The following is a 13,199-nucleotide window of genomic DNA, read 5'->3' as shown; positions in this document are numbered from 1 at the left end:
ACTCGTAATAACACGCTGCTCCGTTGGCCGGATCCCAGTGCTTGGTAAGGTCTTGTTCCTCAGAACTCACCAAATCCCATCTATGACAGAGTGAAAAGAAGGAGGCCGCTACAGAATACAAATATTTTAAAACATGCATCTGTGGAGGAAAATTACAAATTAGAGAATTGTCTATTGTTATTTATTAGTGTTTTTTTTACTGATACCAACTTGTCTTGTGTGACTTAGTCATACAGCACCGGTTAGATGTCAGTCATCACTCAGCAAAATGCCTTTCACTCAGTCAGAGTCTGGATATTCTGACCTTCCAAAAGAGTTGCAAAAAAACTAGCAGGTTGAGGCAGCAGTGAATGGAGGTGGAGAGGGCAGAACAGCCAGAAAGTCAAAGTGAAGCAGCAGCAGAGTTAGCCACAGGTTTGTGCAGGGTTGCTGGTAGATAACTAGCTAGTCTCTCTCAGCATAATTGTTTGCTTATGCTAATAAACGAGAGCTCAACATCCTTACACTATTGGGTGTCAGTCAGAGTTATTTAACAGTATATTTAGTGAATGGGCAAGCTAAAGATGCTGATATAAGTCATGATATTAAGTGTTTATTTAGTGTATATATTAGTGTTTATTTCTAGAGTGAATTTGATGGGTGTTGTTTCTGACTTGCCTAGTTAAATAAAGGTTGAATAAAAAATACAAAATCTGTAGCTATCTTGGCTGGCTATCCACTAGGGTAGCTTCTGGCTAGCTAGCTGAGACCAAAGAGATGAGATAACGTTTTTCTGACTGAAGCGCATATCTTCTGACAGTCACAGAGTGACTGTGGACTGAAGCTGAACTTTACTCCAACATTATAGTTAAACCTGTTTAACATGAGTAATGTTGATGTGGTAGAATTTACTAAATTATATTATCCATAGAGGTCTTATAACCTATTCCATTCTACAGGTAAAAATGCTTGGCTCATGTTTGTTATTTCCATATAGGCTATGTAACTTTTTGTTTAACAAAAACTGCCCATTATTAAATTGGGAAAATATTTAATTGAGTTTTTATTCGTATTACTCTTTTATTCACTTAGCTATTTAATTGTAATTTTGGGGGGGAATTTTCTAGAGGTTAACCTGCAAGTAAGCATTTCATTTCACTGTGTACTTTCTCCATGTATATATGAAAAATAAACAAAGTTGAACTTGAATTTAGAAGGGAAGGGGTCAGCCAGAAAGACAGGGGAAATGATGACAAGCTTTGTGGTTAGATTGTGGGTGAACAAAACATTGAAAATACATAGGCCCTACGTTAAATAATCTTATGTAATCAAAAAATCTCACATTAGCTGGTAGAATGGATGAAATGAAATGAATCATAGACGTCTTATAACTTACTCAATTCAACAGCTCTTTTTGTGGTTGTCTCATGTCTCTTTATATTCATATAGCCTAGGGGCTATGTAGCTTCTCATCTGTCATGTTTGGCTCATGTCTCTTTATATTCATATAGCCTAGGGGCTATGTAGCTTCTCATCTGTCATGTTTATCTCATGTCTCTTTATATTCATATAGCCTAGGGGCTATGTAGCTTCTCATCTGTCATGTCTCTTTATATTCATATAGCCTAGGGGCTATGTAGCTTCTCATCTGTCATGTTTGGCTCATGTCTCTTTATATTCATATAGCCTAGGGGCTATGTAGCTTCTCATCTGTCATGTTTGGCTCATGTCTCTTTATATTCATATAGCCTAGGGGCTATGTAGCTTCTCATCTGTCATGTTTGGAGTTGTGCTGCACTGTTATGCAGGCACTTTCAACTGTTAAGAAAAATGTGATGTCCTGGTCGTGTCAGTATGCATTAACTTTACAGAGCAACTGCCCCTAAAAATCAACTTCTCATTTAGAAAACAGCCTATGTGGGATCGATGTGAGTCAGAAACATTTATTCCACAATCAAAATTGACTACAAAGTTTAAATAGGATAATATTGGTCATAGAGCCAGTCTCGTCCAAAACAGAGTTTTGTGAGACTTGTGGTCATGACTGCATCACAACGTAAATTAAGGTTGGATTTGTTTCAATCATGCCCACACCACACAAGTAATCATCAATTCAGAGTTCAGCTGAATGCGACCCAATCTTAATACCAGTGGTAAATTTGGGTTGACTTTGGATATCCCTATGGGGTAGTTAGGTACCATCTGTAAATTACACAATGTACATGGGACAATATGTTCAAATTCCAATAACTCCACATGACTTAAAACCCTGAAACGAACTATAAATTGTAGAAATACATGTACAAATATTGAAAGCATTTAATGAGAAAACGAAAATGTGTGTGTTAACGTTCCCCAGTTTCTGTGTTGTTGTGGGTTTGTGTATATGTGTGTGTGTGTATTTCAGGAAATGGCTTCCTGGATTCCAAAACAGCTGATTGGTCAGCGCATCACTAATTGGAGTTTTGACCCCGCCCTCTCGTCAAGGGATACAGCTGTCTGCAATTACCGACTCACTCTGCAGCTTGAAAATCCAGTGTTCCTTTGTTAAGAGAGAGAGCTTCCTTGTATGTGCTGTGTTGGTTAGAAAGTGTTGTGAAGTGTTTTGTAGCTGCTCCTGTAGAGGTATGTGTATACCGTAATACCTAGGGCTTTTGGTTTATTCAAATTGTTTACTAAGTTTGGTGAATTATTCTGTTTCATTTGTTCCTGGGGGGGGAAGGCACCTAGGGAGAGTTTAGGCAAGAGGCCTGCAGGCATACATATACCCGTAGTATTTACTATGTCTATGCACATTAGGTAAGACCTGGGCGGACCACCCCCTGTATTTTGGTTAGTGTGCCAGGTGGTACTAAGAATAGGTAACCAGTGGGTAGGCAGGTAAGGTAGGAGAGGGGGAACTTTAACTTTCTTTGCTTTGGTTCAGTCCAGTGCCTTTTCCCCACCTTACAGTGTGGAGGAAGAATACATTCCCTGTAAATGGTAATATTCTCTGCCTCTGTCATCCTTACCCGCACCTACAATCACATACCTTTTTTCACTCCACAGGGAGTTGGGTTGTAGCTGGGTGTTGCGTTCCCTCCAAGAGGCATCTGTAACAGTGGGGCACATGAAAATAGTCTAATTTACATTTGTAATTTATTGAGGGTTGCTAACTAGCCCTGGACATAGGCTAGTCAAAGTCAGGTCACACACCAGCCAGCTGAAGCTAAATGTGGCGGCAGGTAGCCTAGCGGTTAGAGCGTTGGGCCAGTAACCGAAAGGTTGTGGATTAAATCCCTAACAAGGTAAAAATCATTGTCGTTCTGCCACTGAGCAAGGCAGCTAACCCACTGTTCCCTGGGTGACGAAGACATGGTTGTCATATATTGCAGCCCCTCTGATTCAGAGGGGTTGGGTTAAATGCGTAAGACATTCAGTTGTACAACTGACTAGGTATCACCTTACTTCCCCTAATTGGCAAAATCATTTGACTAACTCCTACCACCTGTGAACACACACACGACAACCACACCTGAAAACTAACTCACGTTTGAATTCAGTCATGGCCACTAGCATTTCGTAATGACCTAAAACAAGTCCAAATCAGGAAGTGCGTTTTCCCTTAAACTAACCAGTGACAAGTTGCACCTCTATCTGGCTACCTTTCAGATGAGCCAAGGAGGAGGACAGATGAGAACAGCAGGCCAGTGGAGCACTTAGAACAGCAGCAGCCAGGGGCAACTGGTAGGGAAGAGGATGATATACAGTTGAAGTTGGAAGTTTACATACACTTAGGTTGGAGTCATTTAAACTCGTTTTTCAACCACTCCACAAATTTCTTGTTAACAAATTATAGTTTTGGCAGTTAGGACATCTACTTTGTGCATGACACAAGTAATTTTTCCAACAATTGTTCACAGACAGATTAATTCACTGTAACACAATTCCAGTGGGTCAGAAGTTTACATAGACTAAGTTGACTGTGCTTTTAAACAGCTTGGAAAATTCCAGAAATGATGTCATGGCTTTAGAAGCTTCTGATAGGCTAATTGACATCATTTGAGTCAGTTTGAGGTGTACCTGTGGATGTATTTCAAGGCTGACCTTCAAACTGTCTCTTTGCTTGACATCCTGGGAAAATCAAAAGAAATCAGCCAAGACCTCAGAAAAGAATGGTAGACCTCCACAAGTCTGGTTCATCCTTGGGAGCAATTTCCAAATGCCTGAAGATACCACCTAAATCTGTACAAACAATAGTACGTAAGTATAAACACCATGGGACCACGCAGCCATCATACCGCTCAGGAAAGAGACGCGTTCTGTCTCCTAGAGATGAACGTACTTCGGTGCGAAAAGTGAAAACCAATCCCAGAACAACAGCAAAGGACCTTGTGAAGATGCTGGAGGAAACAGGTACAGAAGTATCTATATCCACAATAAAACGAGTCCTATATCGACATAACCTGAAAGGCTACTCAGCAAGGAAGAGGCCACTGCTCTAAAACCACCATAAAAAAAAAAAGCCAGACTACGTTTTGAAACTGCACAAAGATCATATTTTTGGGAGAAATGTCCTCTGGTCTGATGAAACAAAAATAGAACTGTTTGGCCATAATTACCATCTTTATGTTTGGAGGAAAAAGGGGGAGCCTTGCAAGCCGAAGAACACCATCCCAACTGTGAAGCACGGGGGTGGCAGCATCATGTTGTGGGGGTGCTTTGCTGCAGGAGGGACTAGTGCACTTCACAAAATAGATGGCATCATGAGGAAGTAAAATGATGTGGATATATTGAAGCAACATCTCAAGACATCAGTCAGGAAGTTAAAGCTTGGTCGCAAATTGGTCTTCCAAATGGACAATGACCCAAAGTTGTGGCAAAATGGCTTAAGGACAACAAAGTCAAGGTATTGGAGTGGCCATCACAAAGCCCTGACCTCAAACCCATAGAAAATTTGAGGGCAGAACTGAAAAAGTGTGTGTGTGTGAGCAAGGAGGCCTACAAACCTGACTCAGTTACACCAGCTCTGTCAGGAGGAATGGGCCAAAATTCACCCAACTTATTATGGGAAGCTTGTGGAAGGCTACCCAACACGTTTGACCCAAGTTAAACAATTTAAAGGCAATGCTACCAAATACTAATTGAGTTTATGTAAACTTCTGACCCACTGGGAATGTGATGAAAGAAATAAAAGCTGAAATAAATCATTCTCTCTACTATTATTCTGACATTTCCCATTCTTAAAATAAAGTGGTGATCCTAACTGACCTAAGACAGGGAATTTTTACTAGGAATAAATGTCAGGAATTGTGAAAAACTGAGTTTAAATGTATTTGGCTAAGGTGTATGTAAACTTCCGACTTCAACTGTAGGTGACCCAGACACCTGGATTGCAAAACTAAAGACACACACCAGACAAGACAGCAATAGAAGAATAGGATATGATGGAGAGAGTATTTAATGAGGAGCATTCAGATGCTGCACTTCATGCATTTATGAAATTGTTTCTTCCAGTTATTGATAAGCATGCACTTATTAAGAAACTGTTCCATCTGACTGTGCAATCCACTGTCTCAACAGCCCAGCCAGGCAATTTATAAACTTGATTTTCAATATAAAAAGCATCTAACATTATCTCACATTTCCCCACTCCATGGCTCGACGTCGTCGGTCTACTAACCACCGGTCCTGGCAACCGTCATTACACACACTTGGTCCCCATCGTTACGCACACCTGGACCTCATCACCTTGATTACTCTCCCTTTATTTAGCCCTCAGTAGCCTCAGTCATCAGGCAGTATTGGTTTATTTCACGTTCAATACACTTCTCATGTTTTGTTTATCTGCCTTATTCTTATCATTAAACTCACCTTCTGCACCTGCTTGGTTACAGATGACTGCCTCACTATATGGAAGCAGCAGAAGAGAAAGACATCTCCCAGACGGTCGGCGAACAAGGACACCTACTCCACCAACACCATGATCAGCTGGAGCAACTGGTTGCGGCGATGGATGAGGTTTTTGGCGTCCTCCACTGTCTCAACACCACCCGAGAAGATTCACCTCCAACTAGTGGAGGGCCTCCTACCACGAGTCGTCCCAGCAAGCCAGCCCCCCAGCCCACCCAGCAGTCCGCCCAGGTCAGCGATTTCCTACTCCAGTGCTCCCTCTATTTCGTACATTAGACAGAAGCCCCCACCACTGAGAGGTCCAAGGTTGCCACGGTAATTTCCCTGGTGACCGGGTGGGCGTTGGAGTGGGCTACAGCCTTCTGGGAGAGAGGAGAAAAAAGAGCTGGGTTCCTATGAGATGTTCATGGCTTTGTTCAGGGTGGTCTTCGACCATCCAGCAGAGGGCTGAGAGGGAGGTGAGGGACTTCTCCAACTCCGGAAGGGTGCCCAGACTGCTGCGGAGTACGCCCTCGCCTTCCGGACCATGGCAGCCTCCAGCAGATGGAATGAGCCGGTGCTCCGCACCCTATTCTGTGCAAGGAGGTCCAGATAAGGTTGGCGTGCCGGAACGACAACCTTTCCTTGGACACACTAATTGTGGTGGCTGTCCGTCTGGACAACTCTCTTCGGGAGCACTGGTGCCCCCCTCACCTCTCGCCCTCCTCCTTTGGCCGTCCTAAGTTAGAGCCTTAATAAGGACAGACGTTCCGCCTGCGGAACCCCTAGCCAACAGCCAATGGCATCGCACGGCGCGAAATACAAAACCAACTAAAATACCACAATTCATTTTTCTCAAACAATCAACTATTTTACACCATTTTAAAGACAAGACTCTCGTTAATCTAACCACATTGTCCGATTTCAAAAAGGCTTTACAGCGAAAGCAAAACATTAGATTATGTCAGGAGAGTACCCTGCCAAAAATAATCACACAGCCATTTTCAAAGCAAGCATATATGTCACAAAAACCAAAACCACAGCTAAATGCAGCACTAACCTTTGATCTTCATCAGATGACACTCCTAGGACATTATGTTATACAATGCATGCATGTTTTGTTCAATCAAGTTCATATTTATATCAAAAAACAGCTTTTTACATTAGCATGTGATGTTCAGAACTAGCATACCCACCGCAAACTTCCGGTGAATTTACTAAATTACTCATGATTAACGTTCACAAAATACATAACGATTATTTGAAGAATTATAGATACAGAACTCCTTTGTGCAATCGCGGTGTCAGATTTTAAAATAGCTTTTCGGCGAAAGCACATTTTGCAATATTCTGAATACATAGCCCGGCCATAATGGCTAGCTAATTTGACACCCACCAAGTTTGGCCCTCACCAAACTCAGATTTACTATAAGAAAAATTGGATTACCTTTGCTGTTCTTCGTCAGAATGCACTCCCAGGACTCCTACTTCAACAACAAATGTTGTTTTGGTTCCAAATAGTCCATCGTTTTATTGTAATAGCTCTGTTTTGTTTGTGCGTTGAGGTCACCATCTGAAGGTTGACGCGCGAGCGCATTTCGTGACAATAAATGTCAAAACATTCCATTACCGTACTTCGAAGCATGTCAAACGCTGTTTAAAATAAATTTTTATGCTATTTTTCTCATAAAATAGCGATAATCCAACCGGGCGATGTTGAATTCATTCAAAGGCTGAAAGAAAAAAAATGGAGTAGTCTCGTGGACGTGCATCTCCAGTGTCACTGTTCCCAGCCTAACCACTAACAAATACTCCTGCTGTTCTTAGCCCACAGACAGGAGACACATCATTCCACTTTCTGGCGCCTTCTGAGAGCCAATGGAAGCCTTAGAAAATGTCACGTTACAGCACAGATGCTGTATTTTCTATAGAGATGCTACAGAAGGACAATAAATTGTCAGACAGGGCGCTTCCTGTATGGAATCTTCTCAAGTTTTGGCCTGCCATACGAGTTCTGTTATACTCACAGACACCATTCAAACAGTTTTAGAAACTTTAGTGTTTTCTATCCAAATCTACTAATTATATGCATATTCTAATTTCTGGGCAGGAGTAGTAACCAGATTAAATCGGGTACGTTTTTTATCCGGCCGTGAAAATACTGACCCCTATCCCAAACAGGTTAACCCATGGAGGTAGGGGCCACACACCTCTCCGCGGCAGAGCCGGAGAGAGCTGGGGCTCTGTTCCTATTGCGTCCAGGAGGGGCATCAGCTTCAGTAGTGTCCGGTGTGTCCCAATGGTCCCAAGAGGGGCGGCCCCGTGATCTTCTGTCTCCCAGGGTAGGTGTGAGTATTCCATCATCATTGCTTTCCACCAAACTGTTCCTGGTTTCCATTTCACTGGCAGGCTGTCCCTCATGTGTTGCAGACCTGCCAACGTGCACACATTTTGCGTACCAACTACGCAATTCTCTGTCCATGTACGCAGGTAAAAGTACGCAGAAATGAATAGGGCCTGATTATTATTTTTAAATCTAACATCCCGATTCTCGAGCTGCAACACACAGACATGTACAGAGTTTGTGTCAACGGACATGGAGATTGATACATCATTATTCGATGTAGCCACACCATACGTGTCTGTTCTTCTTCCTGTTTGGTGAGATGCTAAGTTTGCCGACTGTAAGCTGTACGTAAACACATGGACAAATCCCTTTTTGACTCTGTGTGCTGTGGAAAGGTAAACACTAATTGTTTCAAGCTAACGTTAGCGAACATAAGATGGACATTCAGTGGGCTCTAAAGTGCCAGCAGTTCACTCGCATTTGCTAGTGAAAGAAATTAAATGAAAATACGAAAAATAACTGGTCGCATTTGTGCGAGTGTGATATTCATTTAATACTGCGTCCCATTAGTTGTATTTTCCATGTAATATTACGAGGATCACTCAACCTGATAGACTGTAACTGTAATTATGATCCACGTCGCAAAAGCACCCTGAGTACAGACATGCTGAGTGCCCTCGTTACCAAGAAGGTGACAATGATTGCCAGAGGAACGGTTTCTCTGGCACAGGGAAGTCTACCTCGATGCCCTGCTGCGTAAGGCTAAATCTGTTAGCTTCCAGACAAATCTGTCTAGGAAATTATTTCCTGAACATTTGAAGGTATCCAGAAGATTTGTTCCCACCCACTGTTTCCTATCATAGCTTTTTGGTTTTTATTATGGATAACATGTTGATTTGATACTGATGCTCTGCTTCAAACATTTGTTCTTCTTATCAAAAAAAGTATTGTGGATAAGACGTTTGTACATTTAGTACCTAAACAAATAACTTATTATTTGTTTAATAAAATAAAAACAACTATTTGTGTGTTCTTTCTAATTAGATATTGTTAGTGACTTTTACCATATGAGTAAATGGAATGCTGTCAAGAAAGAAAGTATTCCAACCTTTTCTAGACAAACAGCGTGCGCACGAGCGTGGGGGGAAAGAGAACCCCCAATTTGCCCTGAACTACGTGTGAATTGAATCTCCAATTTGCCGCATGCATCTAGTACTCTTAAAAAGTTGGACAGGATTGGCAGGTCTGTGTGTTGTTTCTACAGCCCTAGTGGACTCCGGTGCTGCAGGGAATTTCATTGACCAGGTCCTCGCCTCCTCCCTGAACATCACCTCGTACCCCACTCTCTTCTCCTCCTCCAGTCCAAGCCCTGGATAATCGACCATTGGGATCCGGCACAATCATGCACATCACAGCACCACTCACCCTTATCGTTGGGACCCATGTATCAAGAAAGCCTTCCCTTCCTCATCACCGCACCCGTACACAAAGTCATCCTCGGCCTCCCGTGGCTGCAACGTCATGAGTGCCTACAATCTGATCCGAATCTGGGAGGGGGATGAATGGAAAATGGCCTTCAGCACGGTATCTGGCCACTACGAGTACATGGTGATGCCTTATGGATTAGCCAATGCTCCATCGGTGTTCAACGCATTCGTGAACGAGGTGTTCCGGGACATGCTCGGGCGCCAGGTGGTCGTGTATATTGACGACATCCTGGTCTACTCGGCCACCTTGGAGGATCACATCGCCCACGTCCGAGTAGTCCTGGGATGCCTCCTGTATGTGAAAGTGGAGAAGTGCCAGTTCCATCATGTTGCTGTCTCCTTGGGATACCGAATCAGACCGCAGGGAGTGATGATGGATGAAAGGAAGGTCGAGGCAGTCAGGTCATGGCCAGCCCCAACCACGGTAAAGGGGCTATAATGGTTTTTGGGGATTGCCAACTTCTACCGCCGCTTCATTAAGAACTTCAGCTCCATCTCCTCTCACATCTCTCCTCAAGGGCGATCCCAGTTGGTGTGGAGTCCTGCAGCCGATGAGGTCTTCCTCCTACTGCAGGGATGTTTGCCCTACACCCCATTGCTGAAACACCCAGATCCTACGCTGCCCTTCGTTACGGAGGTGGACACCTCAGAAGTGGGCGTGGGAGCCGTTCTGTCCCAACTCCAAGGTCACCCTGTCATATCGCCCAGGTTCAAAGAACATCAAAGCCAGTGCCTTGTCCCGTTTCCACGATTCGGGAGAGGTTTCTGTCCTGAGTGTGCCCATCATTCCGCCCTCCTGAATTGTTGCCACTGTGCTTTGGGACGTAGACGTGGAAATCTGCCAGGCTATGGAGAGGGAACCTGCACCTGCTACCTACCCTCCGGAGCACACCTACATTCCCACGGGGGTAAGGGATCTGGCCACCCAGGTATGATGGTTTCACCACTATTATTGTTGCTGTTGACAGATTCTCGAAATCCTGCTGTTCTATCCATGTTTCTGGTCTCCCTACCGCTCTCCAGGTCTCTGAGGCACTGTTCCAGCAGGTCTTCCGACACTATGGCCTTCTGAAGGACATTGTTTCCGACCGTGACCCCAATTCACGTTGCGGGTAGGGAGAGCCTACATGGAAAAGTTGGGAGCCACGGTCAGCCTCACATCCGGGTACCGGCCTCAGTCCAACTGGCAGGTGGAGAGGATCAACCAGGATCTGTGGAGGTTACTTAGGAGTCACTGCCAGGACCAGCAGGGGGAGTGGGCCCAGTTCCTTCCCTGGGCAGAGTACGCCCAGATCTCACTTCGTCACTCCTGCACCGTGCTGACTCCATGGACCCCGAGCCAGAGCAAAGCCCTTCGGTGGACGAGTGGTTCCTTTGCCAGAAGGAGCAGGCAGACCGCCACCTCAGTGAAGCTCCCGTGTACGATCCTGGTGATCACGTCTGGCTTTCTACCGGGAACCTCCCGCTCCACCTGTCCTGCCGGAAGCTGAGCCCCCGGTTTGTGGGGCCCTTCAAGGTCCTCCGGATGGTGAATGAGGTAGCATATCAATTCCAACTCCCCACCAGCTACCGGATCTCATCCTTTTTTCATGTTTCCCACCTCAGGTCGGTGGTTCCTGGTCCCCTGGAATCAACCAGAGGAGCGCTGTTAGGTCTCGGCGGCCGACAACCTGCACCCCAACATTGTACAGGATTTCCATCTCTGCCATCCGGACCGGCCCGCTGCTCGCCCTCGGGCCATCTCCTCTTCCTCTCCCCCACTCCAGCACTCAACGTTGCCGGTTTACTAAGCACCGGGCCTGGCAAACATCATTATGCACACCTGCTCCCCATCGCTATGCACTCCTGGACCTCATCATCACCTTGATTACTCTCCCTTTTATTTAGCCCCCAGTAGCCTCAGTCATCAGGCAGTATTGGTTTTGGTCACGTCCAGTACGCTTCTCCTGTTTTGTTTACTTCTAATTATTATCATTAAACTCACCTTCTGCACCTGCTTCCTGACTCCCCGCGTAGATGTTACACATTGCTTCAATATTCAAATTCAATCTCCAGCTTTCTCATAGTAATGAACATCTTGGGAGTTGGGATTGAGACAGATGGGCAGGCAGCTTTTCTTAGCCAGTCGAAATCATGAATCAGCATAATTTTTATGGAGATATATATATATACACAAAAAACTATCAATAGAAAACAGGTAAAACAAAACGAAGTGCGGCTAGTTTGCTATCTTTCCAGCTTCAGTTTGAAGTGATTGTGTTAGTTGTGTTGTTGACTAGCTCCTCTGAAAAATAGTAGTTTCCTGATGAGAGAGCACATTTTCTATGCCAGGTGATATCGTGCATCATTAGCTCATTGTTATGGATGTAGAAAACAGCTTAAACAAATGCAAATGCAGCTACATTGCTGTTATTGTGGCTGCACTGTTTTACGTGACTGTGTTAACTGTAGTTGGCTAGCTAGCAGGCAAAGGATAAGAACTTTGCCAGTCAGTACGGCAATAGAACATTTAGAATGAACGACTTGGTCGCGTCCATAGATTACAAAACAAAAAGACTGAACGACTGGGTCGTGTCTCTGGCCACCCGAACCGATAGAATGAACGACCAGCCGGCCTCGGTAGAAACCCTAGATTTGTGTCGGGACTATATCTTGTGGAAGGATGAAATAGTATGAATTAATGTATTAAAATAACGTTTATAATAAAAAATATGTAAATCGTTATTTGAACATGTTGTTAACCCGTTGTATAAATAAATCCCAAGAATATCTTCCCACAGACAACATATAGTGCACTTACTCCAAGAATACATTTTCTTTTCAGTGTGTAGTGCCACTTGTCCATCTAATCATTGCTTATCTTAGTGACATTTGAACATATAGACCTTCCAAAAATGCTACGTTGGCCAGTATTGATGTACAGACGTCCCGTCTCCTCGAAGCCGGTGTTTGGAGGATATATTGGCACGGTTTCCTCCGAACACTGGCTGCTCTGGCATTATCACTTAAATATCCTTGTTGTGAGAATCATCTTATTTGAACCAATGAATGACGACACAGACGTTACACGCACACTAATGGGACACGTTTGCATAATAGAATACTGTGAAACATCAGGCATGAACTTCAACTTTTCTGATGTAGGAATTGGGATTTACCGCATGAACCAAACACATATGCTAATGATTTGGAGACCTTTAGAGTCTATATATCATTACTGGCCAATGTGTATGGTATAACTTAAGTAGCATCTTTGGAAGGTATATATGTTCAAATTTCACTAAGATACGCAATAATTAGATGAACAAGTGTCACTACACACTGCAAAGAAATTGTATTATTGGACTAAGTGGGCTAGAAGTAGTCTTTGGGGAGATATTATTGGAACATTTGGGGCTATCAACTCCATAAGTAATTCGGAACAGGTGGGACATGTAGTGGGGTTATCCAAATGAGTTGCAGAATTGGCAGGAAAAGCCATTAATGACGTAGGGGTAAGTGCATGGCACACCATA

Source organism: Salmo salar, chromosome 03, assembly GCF_965601325.2.
Source record: "Salmo salar chromosome 03, fSalSal1, whole genome shotgun sequence".
In the NCBI taxonomy this organism is placed as follows: domain Eukaryota; kingdom Metazoa; phylum Chordata; class Actinopteri; order Salmoniformes; family Salmonidae; genus Salmo; species Salmo salar.
This window is presented reverse-complemented; position numbering follows the sequence as displayed.